At 44.5% G+C, this 16,165-nt stretch overlaps 1 long non-coding RNA gene and 1 other non-coding gene across 4 annotated transcripts; both read right to left on the bottom strand.

Annotated features, from left to right (window-relative positions):
* Positions 1–3,068: 3,068 nt before the first annotated feature.
* Positions 3,069–9,195, bottom strand: LOC127292078 (uncharacterized). 3 transcript variants are annotated; one of them, XR_011742426.1, is made up of 4 exons: positions 8,563–9,195; positions 6,599–6,895; positions 4,212–4,607; positions 3,069–3,560 (listed from the first exon to the last, which is right to left on the bottom strand). It is a non-coding gene; the product is annotated as an uncharacterized lncRNA (long non-coding RNA). The 3 variants fall into 3 exon arrangements; XR_011742427.1 differs by having other exon boundaries at positions 4,405–4,607; XR_011742425.1 differs by lacking the exon at positions 3,069–3,560 and having other exon boundaries at positions 4,231–4,607; positions 8,563–8,626; positions 8,742–9,195.
* Positions 9,053–9,211, bottom strand: LOC127297724 (U1 spliceosomal RNA). The gene has a single exon (XR_007849414.1). It is a non-coding gene; the product is annotated as a U1 spliceosomal RNA (small nuclear RNA).
* Positions 9,212–16,165: the final 6,954 nt, after the last annotated feature.

The raw sequence follows: 16,165 nt of genomic DNA, 5'->3' as shown, positions 1-16,165 counted from the left end.
AGATCAAAAGAATGATCAACCCGTTTGATAGCTGAAAGTTTCTGATCATGAGAAGGCCAAGAACATAACCATGGAACGACTTCGTCAACAATGGATGTGCCTGATTAAAAAAAGGGTTAAGTGTATTTTTGGTCTCTCATGTGTTGCAAAAGTCAAACTTTGATCCCTTAACTTTGCTTTAGTCTAAACATGTCCTCAGACTCTTAATTAAGTCCAATTTTGGTTCTTGGTAGCGGTTTAACAATGGTTGACCGGTTTTTGACTCTTTTTTATCACCGTGGAATGATTTCAACAGGTTTAGTCCACGTAGGACCGTCTCACCTTGAGATAAGTTATGCAATTAGCTTTTTGAACGTTCGGCGGTGAGAACATGATAATTATTCATTTGATTGATGTAGTAACCCTAACTCTTCCACAACACCTAGCGACGGCGCCTCATACTACTAGGGTGGATAAGCCGGGCGAGAAAGGCAAAATCGTGGACATGCCAGGGCTTTTACGTTTGGGGGAAAGGCGGAGGCGACTGAAGTGGCGAGGATTGCCGCACCAAACGAGAAAGGTGGAGGCGGCACACATGTATGTTAGGGCAAGTATATTTTTCTATTTATTGGCTAAGGAAAAATGATCACATGTAGATTAAAACCAGCCAATTATGTCCATGATGGCAGAAAAGGAGAGTCAAACTCGGTCAACCATCATTAAACCGACGTTGGGGACGAAAAATAGACTTAATTAAGAGTTTGAGGCAGATTTAGACCAAAACATAGTTGAGAGACCAAAACTAGACTTTCGCAAGATTTAAGGGACCAAAAATGCACTTAACCCTTAAAAAAAGGCAAAAGCAAATTGCACCCGAATTTTCGTAACTAGGTCATGTCCCAATAGATGCAAAAGTAAAATAACTGATTTTTAGGACACGAAAGGCCTAAAAACAGCTCTATCCCTAAAATTCATGCCCTATATTTTTGCATCATGCCCAAAAAAAAATGAACTCTTGTGCTGCAAATTTGGGGCAGCAAACGGTTGCCCTATCACATAAGGATTTGTTCAGCTGCAATGGATTTAATCTTGTATGTAGTGGATTTCATCCACACCCTGCCCCCTGACCCTATCCCCGTTGTGACTAATCACTAACATTTGGTCCCAATCCCTCCTTTAATGAGTAAAGTCTGTATTAAACCTTGAACTTGTAGATGGTGTCGGAATTGAACCCTGAATTTTTAATCCCTGAAATCGGCACCCTGTGCTTATCAATCCCGGACGATTTAAACCTTGGATCAGTTGGGACTAGTTTGGCGCACCGGAAATGATTTGATCCCGGCCGGGATCACCATCCACTATCACTGAGTAATGTGGCCCGTATGTCATGATCATCTCTCTCCTTGATATATTTCTCTCTCCCCTTCACTCCTGAGCAAGGAAAAAAAATAGCGCGCTATAACAAAATAGCGTCGGCCGAAAAATATGCTATTAGCGTGCTAATAGCGCGCTATAGCACGCTATAGCGGCGAAATGATATAGTATGGGCTGTCTAAAAACGTTATAGCGTGCTATTAGCGCCGAAATAGCGCGCTATTTTTTTCCATGCTCCTGAGTAAGTTTTCCTTTTGCCGTTCTTTGCTACAAGGCAATGACTGTGTGCAAGCAGTGGAGGGTGGACATGGCACTACTGGGTCAAAGTTGGAGTAAATATGCCGATGTGATGTTGCTGCAACAGCATCATCCCTGTCCATGCCATTATCATTAACACAAACACTTAACCTGCACACAAACAACAAGTCGTTGTTAGGCTCAGTTTCCTGTACGTAGCTACGCCCGAAGGCTGGAGTCACGGTGGTGGACGGGGCGGAGGCGGGGAGGGTCGTTGTGGTCAGGGGCTGCAGTTTCTGGAGAAATGGGATTGACATCGTGAAGGTCGTCGTCGCCACCGGAGCTGGAGGAGGACGACGAGTGCGAAAAGCGGGAGGAGGCAGGGGACAGGGAGGCCTCCGAGTCCGAGCTATCGCGGAGGTCCGACGCAGCGCCGTTGGACGCCCACCACCGGTGCTCTACTATAAGAGGAACTTCAAGGATCTCGCCGCCGACAAGATCGTCTTCGTTTTTTCGGGAGCTCACCATTGTTCTCCCAGGAGACTAGCTACGGTTGCAATTTGATGATAATTGTTTGAGATGAGAACGGAAAGGTAAAATTGATTCGAGAGTGGAGGAGAGTGGAGGGCGATCCCTGCCGGGATTGTCTTCATTCTGGTGCGCCAAACTAGTCCGAACAGGTCCAAGGTTTAAATTGCTCAGGATTAATAAGCATAGGGTGCTGATTTCAGGGATTGATAGTTCAGGGTTTGATCCGGACATGCTCTACGAACTCAAGGTTTAATACAGACTTTACTCCTCCTTTAATTGATGCAACAAATCAACTAATTCAGAAAAAAATTCCAGCTCAAACATCAAATGGACTCGGAATAATTAGAAGCCAGAAAAGGACCCTAATCAAAAATAATCGTTATACAATTATTATTTTTCCAAGCTCGGTCAAGTTTCTGTTTGTCAAACAAACGATTTTGTCACGCCAATGCCGTTCCCGTGTTGATTGATGCATTGTATTGATAATGAAGGACAATAAGTCGACAACAAAGGACAATCAAATAACATAAAAGGAGCTTGACCTGGTTTGTATTACATGATACAGAGGAGCTTGCATCTTCCTATTATTAATTATTTGTATTAGGATGGACATTCATGAAAACAGAAGAATGTATACATGAACAAAGACATAATATAAATAGTACCAGACCGTTTTTGCAATCAATAATCAAGCCCGCAAATAAATAATGGCAAGATATATATCACACATACAGAACTTGGTGAGACCGTGAGAGGTACAGAGGCATATGTTGTTCCCATGAATGTGGAATCAGATACACAGAACTTTGTGAGAGGTGCAGAAAAGATTGAGTATCCACCATTGCACTGCACAAGTACTCGTGAGTTTAAAAAGAAGTCAGTGGATCATGAATTACCATATGTTCTCGGCAGTCATGCAAGTCGTTATTTGGTTCATCATCAGTATTACCAATTTAATTATGAGCTCACAAATCTGTCATCTCGGAAAGAAAATGATACATCTGTCATCTCTCACAAAGAAAATTCATATTATTTGTCATCGCTAATTTGGAATTTCTCACAATGAAATAAGCCTTGTGGACCAGTGGTGATGCACAACATCCTGCTACACTCTTCAACTCAAAACAGCAGTATATACCCGGTGAACTATGATGCAGACCAGGCTATACTCTGGAAGCTGGAGACATGATGTGCAGAACCACATAAGAAAACTTACCTTCTAGAAGATGACTATATGAGGCTAAAACACTAAAATACAGCTCAAGTATTTTGAACTGGAGACCTTTAGTAGCTCATGGAATGCTTCTTGAGGAATACTGACGGATCCTACTCGTTTCATGCGCTTCTTCCCTTCATTTTGCTTCTCTACCAACTTCCTTTTGCGAGTAATGTCACTGCCATAGCACTGGGCCAGAACATTCTTTCTCATTGCGGACAGACTGGAAATGACACAAGACAAAATATTCAAGCATCTACTAGTCAAATGCACAGGTGTTTGAGTACTCCCGTTAATCTAACCTAATACTGAACATAATTTTTGTGAATAATGACATCGACAGTTAGACATGTTGGACAGTCCTGGATAAAATTTGCACCAGGCTCCTGAGAATTATTTTTCTTAGCACTCACAAATGGAACAAGTATGTTTTTTTGGCAGAGAACCATTTACAAAGACAAGATCATTTCCTGAACCAAATGAGCATTTTCAGAAATGCATACCCTACAATATAACATAACATAAGGAAAAATAGATGGGTGTTGTTGAAACACATAATAACTAGTTGTAGAAAATTGTAGGGTACTCTAAACAAAAAAGTTATAGGATCTTCTGTTGTAGAAATTGTCTAGATTTGAATCATGACTAACAAAATCATGAGGAAAGAACTAAAACTATTTGTGTTGTGCCGTTTCCCAAAATCAGTAGAGTCAATTTTTTAGAAATTTGAGGAGCAGAGTTTTTCTACAAGCCCTGCCCACTGAACCATGTGTAAAAATTACATGTCATATGTGTCATGACAGAACTCTAAATTCACAAGTGCAGTTCTGCCCGGTAAGAAAAATGAATTAAGAAATGCAAGCACATAAAGTACCGCTAGATCATGAAGACGATGAAGATGACGATGGCATGTACTTCTTTGTACCATATTTCAAGTCAAGACAGGTGTGGACTAGTGCCCATCAAACGAAATCTAAATATAAAACATGTGTAGGAATTATGTCGCCAAAAGAAGGTTTGTAACACATAACATGGAGAAATATTAGTTAACATGACGGCGACGCAACCTGGAGTCGGGGTACGCAGCGGCACAGCGAAGGTGGTCCTAGATGCACAGCGAAGGTGAACAAATTGTACTTTTTACATCATTACATCAGCGCAGTCCACCTCAAACACAACACGATTGTAATTCCTCTTAACCACAAAAGCAACAGCATCTTGTAGGGCTAAAGCTTCGATGGTCATGGGGTTGGAAAGTCAAGATCATTTCCTGAACCAAATGACAGAGCATTTTCAGAAATTCATACCCTATAATATAATGTGGCATATGGAAAAATAGCTGGCTGTTGAAAAACAGTAAAACACTTAATAACTAAAACTAGTTGTAGAAAATTGTTTGGTACAAAGATGATATAGGATCTTCCGCTGTAGAAAAATTCTAGATTTGAATCATGACTAACAAAATCACGAGGATCTTTGTCATAGCTCCAAAAGAACTATTTCAGGAGCAGAGTTTTCCAAAATTCCTACAAGCTCTACCCGCTGAGCTATCAATGATAACAAACACCATGTGTAAAATTACATGTCATATGTGTCATGACAGAACTCTAAATTGACAAGTGTTGTTTTTTGCTCAATGAACAGTTTATATTGCGGAGAAACCCTAACCCGCCTCCGGGTCGCCCCTGGGCGATTCTGAGGCGACCCCCCGCGCCGCCGCCACAGCCTCCCCCACCTACCTCGCCCGCAGCCCCCGCCACCGCCGGAGGAGGCCGCCCCACGGCGGACGGCGGCGGCGGGGAGCATCTCTCTGTTTCCCCCAAACAATCCAAAAACGAGACCTCCCGTCCCTTGTTCTGCTTTGGCGGCCGGGTTGCTCCTCGCGTCCGTGAATCGTCGGCGGCGGCTCGGCGCTCTCGCCCCTCGGTTCGTCCTCGCCGACCTCCTCCCCTGCCTCTCGAGCTCCGCTCCCGTGCGGCGCCTCTTCCTCGCGACGGCTGGTCGCTTCGGCGCCGGTGGCTGCTGCTCCTCGCGTCCCTGGCCGGTGCGCTGACGGTTGGCTCCTTGTCCTTGTCGGACTCCTCCGGCTGCGGAAGATCTCGCGCGGAAGATCTGGCCCCGGGGGCGTCTTGCGGGATTGGGCCGGCCGGCTGCCCTTCAGCCTCGGGAAGGGCCCTCTACTTCGCGACTTTGGTGCTGTTGAGGTGGTGAGGACGGCCTGTTCCGATGCGGAGTGGGAAGCACCATCTGTGCTCCTCATGTCAGTGCTCCGGGAGAAATCCCAGACCTGGACTTCTCCGGGTCAGGCGATGGCGCTGTTTGGAGCTTCGTCTTGGAGCCTGACCTGTGTCGGGCGGCATCGCCTCTTGTCTTCTCGCCGGCCCTCGGTTCGTTTCCTTGCAGGATGAAGCTGTGGTCATGGTGGCTCAGGCGGTGCTGCCTAGACGTCCCGGGGTGGCCTCGGCTTGCGCTGCCCTTCGACTACGGGGGCGGCACACCGGTGTCGTCGCCCCAGTCTCGGCTATCCGATGCCCTTCGACTGTGTTTGGTCTCGGCGGCGCAACGCCCCTCGGCTTCGCCGACGGCACACCGGTGTCGTCGCACGGACTCGGCTATCCGACGCCCTTCGATCGTGCCGGTGACGATTCTTGGTGTGCTCTTGTCCGGTCTCCACGTATTCCACTACCTATTCCTGGGGCTACTTGCCTTTGGTGTTGAGGTTCTCACCGGAGATCCTCCTCGGCTGTCGACTTGAGGTACTCAAGGTGGTGTTCTGGTTGCGACTTTGCTTTTGGTCGTGCCTTGTGGTGGTGGACTCGTTTCTGCATCGCCCTTCGACCACGGGGTCGGCACACCGGTGTCGTCGCCCCAGTCTCGGCTATCCGACGCCCTTCGACTGTGCTGGTCTCGGTTTTGCAGGTCCTCGCCCGTCGCTCGCCTTGCCAAGTCGTGGTTGTCGCTCCTTGAGATGCTGTCATCCGGGGGGTTCAGTTGGCTTCGAATGCTAACCTCCCCTTCCCTTTGTGTTTCCCCTGTTTCTAGTTGTTTTCCTTTTCTGTCTTTTAATTGTCTTCTTCTCCCTTGTATCCCCCTGTAATATCTCTAATCTGATTGTAAGATCATGGGCCTGCCAGGCTACTTTCGATGGAATGCAACAAGCGGTGGGGTTTTTGCCCCCCCGTCAACCTCGAAAAAAAAAAAAAACAAGTGTTGTTTTGTCCGGTAAGAAAATGAATTGACAAATGCAAGCAGATAAAGTACCTTTGGATCATGAAGACGATGAAGATGACGATGGCATGTACTTCTTTGTACGATATTTCAGTCAAGACAGGTGTGGACACCAAAAGAAGGTTTGTAACAAATAACATGGAGAAAATATTAATTAACATGACAGCGACGCAACATGAAGTCGGGGTAGGCAGCGATGCAGCGAAGGTGGTCCTAGATGCACACAAGATCGTCGCCTCTGCTGCCATTCACTTGCAGTGGTGCCCGATCCTAGGTGTTCCCACAGAAGCAGCGAGGGCTTCTCGCTGCACTTGTCCATGTCTGCAATGGCTGCGGAAATAGGCGTGAGTGAAAAATTTGCGAATGCAGGAGGGAGGTGAGGAGAATATGAACACTGCACTGAATATTTCTTTCGAGTACCAGTCCCATCAATTCAAGCATGCAAGCAGACTACTTTCAATCAGAAAAATAAGAAACAACAGTTCAGAATGTCTATAACTCGATTAGTCATTGCATCTACAGATGGAAGCTTACTAAAATGGGATCAGATATGATGTTTATACAAGTATCGCCGTCTCACTTTCATACAAACAAATTGTACTCGTTATACCATATTATCATTACCCAATCTAAATGTTAGCCGAAATTTACATGTTCAGTCATTTACAACCGACCTACTTGTGTTAAAAGCTCCAAAAGAAGCACTGGTATTTGCTAAAAACCTGCAACTTTCAGCATTTGAACATATGAAGGATAAGCTGATACGCTTTTTGACCTCCACAAAGCAGTATATCAAATCCATGTTTGCCTCAAGTTGTGCAAGTTTGAGAAAGATTGAAGAAGTGGTAGGCTGGTTTATTATAATTCAAATAATTGATAACTACTAGTGTTACATATTTGCATATATCTAAGTGAAAACAGAGCTGAGCCAGAAGCATTACTGGTTATGAATACATGAACTGGATAGCCATAAATGAATTAATGCAAACGTCTGCAGCTCTTCTATAAATCAACAAGATCACCTACTATCAAGAGCAGCCTAAAAAGACAAGATACATTTAAACAAGTGAGAAACCATGGTGGCGGAAAAAAAAACAAGAAGTACTTTTGGCTAAAGCTAAGCGAAGTGCACAAAGAAGTAAAAGCGAGGAGAATCCTCTTCGGCATGCACCAGGCAAATTTTCTGGATTTTGTTGGACTCAACATGCAGTCATTCAGGTCAGCCCAGGAATTTAACATACAAAGACCACCATATTCCCATGTAAATTTGAGGAACTGTCAGGCAACTAAGGCTAACATAGTGTTCAGAGTAGCCATGAAAAATAAGGAGTGTCTATTAACTATATTAATTTTCATCTAAAGGGACATTAAGAATGAGATTATGAACACTGCACTGCAAACTGGGACTTACGTGCACAGATATGGTCGCTCCTGAAGTTGCGGCAATGTCATCCTATAAGGAGACCACCCAATGCAGGGAACACAAACCTGGTTTCGAACGGTTGCCCCATCAGTACTGAAGGTCGACATGCTTTCGAGTTGTCCCTTTACATGTTTATATTCCAAACGATAAGCCAAACAAAATTGCTATGACAAGTAGCATGGGATCAAACCCAAATGGAACATACAGTAGTACAGGGTCAAAACTGTATGCGACTCTAACTACCCAGAACTATGCAATGCCACTTTTATGACTGCTTCAAGCACAACATGGTCCTGGTAGTCTAAATATGTGGGCAGCATGGGAGAGGAATTGTTAAATCTGGTTGTACATTGCGTACAATGCACTACATCCTGCTAATTCCAACGCAGTTTATCCTCCTCCATTACTGCTGGCAGCGCTAGATCACTAAAGGAGGTACTATCAACGATGCACTGGAATGGTTTTCGTTCTCCAAATGACTGGTCCACGCGATCTGGAAGTTGGAATCGAGCTGGAAATGCATTTATCCCCAAATGACACCCACGGAAATAGATGGGGTGATGCAATGGCTTACCGGCGGCGACGCGATCTCTGGCGCCCGTCGAAGCATCCTCAGCGCCCTGTGCGTGCGTCCGCACCTGCACATCATCATCCCCCATCTCGTCAGAACCGCCGCGCACCCAGATGGTGCCCCAGAAAATAGAAGGCGCATGGATTTGCTATATCGGTGAGTGTTGGGGCCGTGCGCCGTACTCGGAGCCGACGGTGGGTGGCGCTGGCGGCGCGGTGGAGAGGGTGGGGCACACGGGGGCTGCGAGGGCCGGAGTGCGAGTTGGAGGCGCTCGATGCGATGGCCAGAACGGCGGTGGCGCGCCGGTCTCTAGACGCAAGGGAGACAGACACCGTTTGCCACTGTATTCACTTCAGCAACTGGAGCTTTTCGATTTAGTTACGAAGTTTACTCATCAGATCGACTTCAATATGGACCAGAACTTACAAAAAATCTGATTTCAACGCCTTGAGCAAGACAGGCCAAGGACTAAAGTTTAATTTCGAAGAATTGGCAGGGGCCGCGCGGACGCGTACCCCTCTAGCACAAATTATGACGTCCACTCTCCCACTTGGGGAGATGGTAAGCCAGCGCACCCACCAAGTGCAATGTGGGCCACTAGCCTAGGCCACGAGGCTTCTTGATCCCCCGTCGACCCCGTCCAGGTAAGTATGGAACAACGGAGCACCTGGCCCTCTTCTTATAGCGTGCTCTTCCGTCCGATCCTCTACGGCTGGGCGAGGTGGGACTAAACCGAAGCAGGAGGTGAGACCGCTGGAAAGGGACGGGCAAGAATTTTGAAGCGGGCCGCTATTCGAGTTCGGACGGAAAGGCTGGAGTACATACGTGGGCCTCAGAATTCTGTTTCCTCCGTTGCCAGCCCAATACTACTTCGTACTGAAAACTAATTTTGCCAATCTCTGCTTGGCTGTACATTCTGAAAACAATGCTGTCTAAGTGACGGTGTGCCATTCTTCGGTAATCTGAGATGTATATTTCCCAGTGATGTTTTCTGGTGCAACAACGATAGTTTTGGTCTTTCATGCCTTAAAGTGATCAAGCAGCGCACTTCAGTCTCCCAGGCAAGCAGGTAGTCCTGCAAATCTGCATTGTGTTGGATATGTCGGATGCATGTTAAATCCCCTGTAGCAGTGCTGTACTATCCTCTTTTTCTCCATCTGGCAAACTGTCGTCGCGCTCGCACACGGGAAAAGAGAAACGAAAGTGCAGGATTAGCTCTGCCCACTGTTGTTGGGACTTCTCTGCTTAAGCGTGTTGTGCTCTATTTTGTCTTTTAAAAAACATGTTTTGCTTTCGTTCGCTTATTTTTGGTGTGATGGATGGAAGCTTTGTCCGATTTCATTGAGATAGGAATAATCAAACGAGGTTTCAAGAACACAAAATGAGAGAATAACAAGGAAGATTTGTTTTCCGCTCTCTATTGCTAGGATGAAAGTAACATCTCGTCGTTTCAAAGCTTTGGTCTAACATACACGTCTACTACCAGCCCATAGTGAATTGTGAGCATGTTTATTTGGAAACACATCAACTCACAAGGAAAGTAAATAATGGCCACATGTACCGTGGCTTCTTTTTTTTAACCTGGACTACGGCTGACTTACGCCGGCCTGAACATTTTATAGCAACACACAAAGCGTACATGGTTCATTACAAAGTTTTTGGAGGACAGAGAGTGAGAGAGGGGGGGATCTCAGGGCGGATCATGGCCATTACACTAATTATTAAGAAGGGAGGTGTAATATCTGTAATAACCCAGAACATAGGAACAACGAAGGGTAGATTTAGAAATGGGATGTGCATTTCATCGCAAAACGGGGGAAATTTTCGCGCCTTATTGCAACTAAACCTAAGAGGGATCGAGGTTCTCTCTCATTTTGCACTTAGGGTTAGGCAATGTGAGTTAGGGAAATTTCGACATGATCTCTTTTGTATCTTGCTTGATTTGGGGAATTGATTTCATTTGACAAGTGTCAATACATTAAACAATAAACAATGAACAATATGAATGGAATTCATAATTCAAACAACTTATGAATTCAAACAACTTTGAATTTCAAAGTGAATCACAAATACAATATTTATCCTAGAATATAAATATCACATCATCAAAAGCTCATAAACAAAAACTTGGGCTTTATTGATAACAACACAGATTACAAAGTCTTTACAATATTCTTGATACAAGAATTGATAAATAAGAAACAGAAATGAAAATGAAGATTACAAGTTTATTCCTAATCTAAAACCTAGACGATATGACTTGGAGAATATCTTCTGGCCATGTCCAACTTCATAAACCTGCAAAACAAAGAATCAAACTAGCCAAAATGTTAGAGTTAGCAAATGACACAATATTCAGTTTGGAATGAGAACCAAGTCACAAAGACACTTGTGCTTGTCCAAAGCCAAGGACAAGACAAGATAGGATCAGCAGACCAAAAGCGAGCTGCAGAGGCTCAAGTTTCAAAGCATATGAGAGCACACAGCTCAAGTGTCAGGCAGCAATAAAGAAGGCAATGCAAGGGATGAGTCACAAAGTGACCAGGCCTTGTGTGTCATGGTCGAGTAAAAGAAGAGATGGTATAAAAGGATCACAAACCCTAGAACCAAGGTGCACGATCGACCGAGATAAGAATCACTGTGTAAGGGTGAAGTTTGAGCAACACATAGTTCATCTTGTTCTTGCTTAAGAACAGCACAAACACACAAAACCTCAGCCATCGAAATCATGGTGACCCGAGAAGATCATCCAAGATCCGGAGGTGAAGGGCTTTGCACAAACCACAAGACAGCATCAACAAAGCATTACTTTCTAGGAGCTGGAACAAGGTATACCTAGTTCCTGGAAGAGATCCAATGGATCTAATCCATCATATGCATAAGCATGGGATGAGCAGATGCTCATATGGGTAGATCATCACTTGGTTTTCACCAAGGATTACTGCCAGTCAAAGGCTACTAAGATAGACACTATCCAGATACAGATCATGTGCACAGAGGCTAGAAAGCATGAACAGATGCACACTAGCAAGATCACATGCACAGATAGCACCAAAGAGATAGCATAGATTAGCAGCTAAGACTACACGAGAAGATCCTAAGCAAGCAACCATCAGAAACCCTAGATTTCTTCACGAGGCAAGCATATTGGCATTCATACTTAATATGATCCCCAAATATGCAAGCAAAGTGAGTAGCCAACAAGATCAAATCAATCATGTGAGCAACCAATCAGTAGCAAGCTACTGAGGTCACATCACACTTAGCACCAATTAAAGAAAGCCAAATAGATCACATCACTATCCAGAAATGGATTCAGATTTTAACTGCTTGTAAAAGAATCATGAACAGCAAACTCATATACAAGCAAGACATTTAAATCATCACTGCATAAGCAGTTCATCCTAATTAAATAATCCAAGCATGAATTTATTACAGATCCATGCTAAACATGACAAGCAAAGATATCTTGTTAAGCAAGACAACTTAATTCATAGCCACTAGAGCAACTCTAGATAGCTAGAAATAAGCAACAAAGACAAGTAAGCAACCACACGGTGATGCTTGAGCATCGGCATCACTAGATAATTGATTCATATAGCCACGAATTAGCCAGTAAGCAATCATCGACAAGCTATTGATCAAATTGATCAATCATAGCAAGCCAAGCTACACAGAGGGATTAGCCAACAAGCAAGAAATGATCCAATGGATCATTGGCTTGCGAGAATTAATCTTGAATTATATCACGGGCACCGCTGGCACACACACCCGTGTCACAGATGCAACCCAAGTGCACCTAGACAAGCAAGTATGAATAAACCAAGAAGCATAGCAAGCCTATAAGCATGAACAGCAGGTATATCAAGCCATAAGCAAGCACGGCATGGCATGGCAAGTATAGAGCAAGCTAGGAGTAGCAGAGAAGCAAGCATAACATGAACAGCAAGCAAATCGACATGTGCCAGTACCAATAACTGGTAATCTGACCATAAGCTTGCAGTAAACCGAAGCACAGCAAGATTGCGCAGCAGTAGCATGACTCTAGATGATCACAAGATCACCAGAGAGTGACATAGCATGAGGAGGAAGAAGCACAGTAACAAGGGGAGGCGCACAGAGGAGTAGGAGGAGGAACAGAGAACCTTACCCGCGCCTGGAGGCAGAAGCTATGGCATGGCGAGGCAGTGCCCGCGCGGCCATAGCAGCTGCAAAGTTGTGGTAGTCGCCGGCGTTACGCCGACGAACACCACCACAAAGAAGACAAAGCACGGAGACGACGGTACAGGCGCTGCGAGCAGCACCCGCGCCAGGTCGGTCTCGGAGGCGCTCACGTCGATGGCGAGGGCGAGAGCTCGTCGGAACTTCACAATCGCCCGAGGCGATTCTCCAGTGGATCCAGATCGAGGCGATCCGCCAGGAGAAGACGAAGAGAGGAAAACTGCTCGGACAGATCGATAGATCTGCTCGAGGCGGTTCTAGATCGGTAGGTGGCTACGGCGGAGGAGGCCGGTGATGGCCGGAGCAGAGCGGCGGCCATGGCGGCGACGCCATCGCCACGGGATCGCCAGAGGCTAGGGTTAGACAAGTGAGGAGAGGGCCGAGTGAGAGTGAGTGAGGTGGGCTGCTTCGGCGCCACCGAACCCAAAAGGGGGCCAGCCTATTTGGGCCGTCCCTGGGTTAGTTTAATTGGGCTGGGCCCAATAAGGGTCCAGGGGGTATTTTGGTCATTTTACAATTAATAAAAGACCAAAACTTTATCAAATTTTTATAAATCATAAACAACTCTAAAAATCCAATAAAAATTGGATTTATAAATGAAAAATAAATCTTAACCAGAATAAAATATGAAATGAAATTATGGAACAAATTCAAAATCATGAATTTTTAGAATTTAAATAATAACTTGGAATTTTAAATTATTATTTCCTTGTATTTAAAATTCAAGGAAAATCTCAAATAAGTTCAAATACTTATTTTCCAACATTTCAAAATGGGATTCTATTATTCCAAGTCATTTCATTTGAACAAGGGAATTTTTCCCAGAAAACTACTATATTTCTTTTTATTCCAAAAACTATAGAGGTAACTCTATAATTTCAAATTATTTTGGAATGACTAAGGTAATTATCAAGTAAAATCATTTTACTTTGAAAATTGTTGTACTTTGTGTGAATTACCATGATTAACACTTTTAAATCAATTGTAAATTACCGTCAAAGACATAAATCTTAAATACAACCCTAACTTGTAATAACTCAATGGGGTAAAGGGATTCAACATAAAATAATACATCCATGATTGCATTATTTGGATTTTTATAACATTGCCCTTACCGGACAATGATGCTTCTTACAGAACCCGAGGTCCAGGTTCCATCAACTGCATTGAACTGCACTATCTCGCAGTCCACAGGCAAGTTCACCCTTGCTCATGTCAACTTGATTATTTTCTATTACTTTAATGCAAAACTATATACTTATCATTCCTGCATCGCAAATGAAATATTATTTTCCAACTATGAATATGACTATGTGGATGGCAATGGAACCATGGTGTGTGTTGATATGGTGGAGGTTCCATTGCAATGGGTTATATCACCCTAGGATTAATTACCAATGCCGTCCAGTGATTCTAGCGCCGTACAAACCGCGTTGACCATGAGATCTATAATGGCTCTGGAAAAGCCGATTGTATCTTTTCCCTTCGCACGCCAACGGATCGGAGAGACGGTGGGGCCGGAGGCACTGCCACAATAGGTTGGGAAATCCTTTTAAATCCCCATCCATTGGTGATGTTAATCTCTTCCGATCTATGAAGGATTGTCCAAAGTACACCATGAGTAAAGCCGTATTATCGGGGGAAAGTCTACTGGAGGTGTGCGGGTGGACAAAAGGGTGGGTTTGCAGTCGCGGAGAAGGCGGTGTGGGCTTGGATCTTTATACCTGGCCTCACACCAAAGGAAGTGTGAACGGGGGCAAGTCCCTGCGGATGGCAAAAAGGGTGGGATCTCTTGTGGGAAAAGTAACGCACCTCTGCAGAGTGTATCAAATTGTGGCTGTCACTCCTTGTTCCGGGAAGGGAACTGCGAACGCGCAGAAAGGAACTCCACGAAGTTCTAGTCAACCCGTGAAGACCGACGGGCATAGTTTTCATAATAAAAGCAACCTTTTGAAGAAATGTTTTCAAAACATGCATTGACCCGCGATTTCTGATCAATGGTCGTAGCTAGTGCATCAAACACCTTTTATTCTTTTAGAACTTGCCGAGTACCTCTGTACTCACTTTCTTTCGACACCCTTGCTAGACCGTGATCCCGAAGTGGAGGCTATCAACGATGGAGCACCAGAAGGAGGCTACGAGTTGGTCTACGATGAACCTGATCTTACCGGCGGAGTGGAAGGCGTAGACTATGGGATAGTCTACGGACCAGATGACACGGAGGTGGAGGAGTAGTGACATACCCTAGTATCATAGAGCCGAGCAACGTAGAACTTACCTAAATAAGTTGTTGAGCTCTTTATATTTGTTATGAGTTGTAATCGTACTTAAGTAGTATCTTAGGGTGTTCTCATAGGACCTGTGAGAATACCAACTTGTTAAGACAATGTTTGTAATAAAGTATGGAGTGTTATGACCTGCAATGTTTCTGTTGTACCACTCTGAGGGATATGGCAATTTGTGAGGAAGCCCCTTCACAAAGATCATATCAACGACTTGTATACTACAACATGCAGTGGTATGTCGGGTCACCGCACTGGTATCGAGCAAATGTTGCGACCTTAGGTTGGAAAAACCTAGTATAGGGAAGGAACCGTAGGAGTCTAGTAGAAATAGTAAAGGATTCTCTAGAAGTATGGTGATTATTCACTTGAGAATAGCAAAACCATATATTTTAGTGCGATAATTCTTTATTATAGCTATTATGATGCATTATCATCACTAATATTCTGCTTTTGTATACAGCCATAATGGCGAACACTTTTCCTAAGAGGACTTTGAGGAAAGTTGAGGGTTGGCTCGGTGATTATGATGGACCAATAACAGCTCTCTGTGTGGGATCTTTGAAGGAACTTCATTGCGATCCACGGATACCTGTTATCAAGTATACTTACTATGATGGGGAAATCCTAGCCAAGTGCAGAGTATCGGTCCAACTACCGGAAAAGCTGCTGATGAGTCGTATAATGCCATACGGAGAAGCCAAAACTATCACCACAGCCTACCATATGGGTCTATTCAAGGCAATCCTTGAGATAAGGCAGCACAAGTCAGTAGAACTGCTATGTTCAGAGTTTTCTCATATACCTCATGCCGAGGAAGATGAGGATCCCACTCTGAATCATTTGGTGTTAGCACACAGAAGTCTGAAGGCTGCAAAGACAAAGACATGGATAGTTGTAAGTCTTTATTGACCACGATGTACCTTTTACACATGAAGATGAGAGGTGAGATTGACCACATGCTAGCTGAGTTCACGGACCCTGATAAAGTCCAAACTCGGATGCGTGATTTGAGGGCACAACCACAACATACTACACCCTTCTTTAACCCAGATAGTGATGTAGATTTGAGTGACCAGTGGTTCAAGAGAAATCTACCTACA

The sequence above is a fragment of the Lolium perenne genome, chromosome 4 (genome assembly GCF_019359855.2).
Source record: "Lolium perenne isolate Kyuss_39 chromosome 4, Kyuss_2.0, whole genome shotgun sequence".
In the NCBI taxonomy this organism is placed as follows: Eukaryota; Viridiplantae; Streptophyta; class Magnoliopsida; order Poales; family Poaceae; genus Lolium; species Lolium perenne.
Note: the sequence above shows the minus strand (reverse complement) of the source record. Positions and strands in the feature narration are given on the sequence as shown.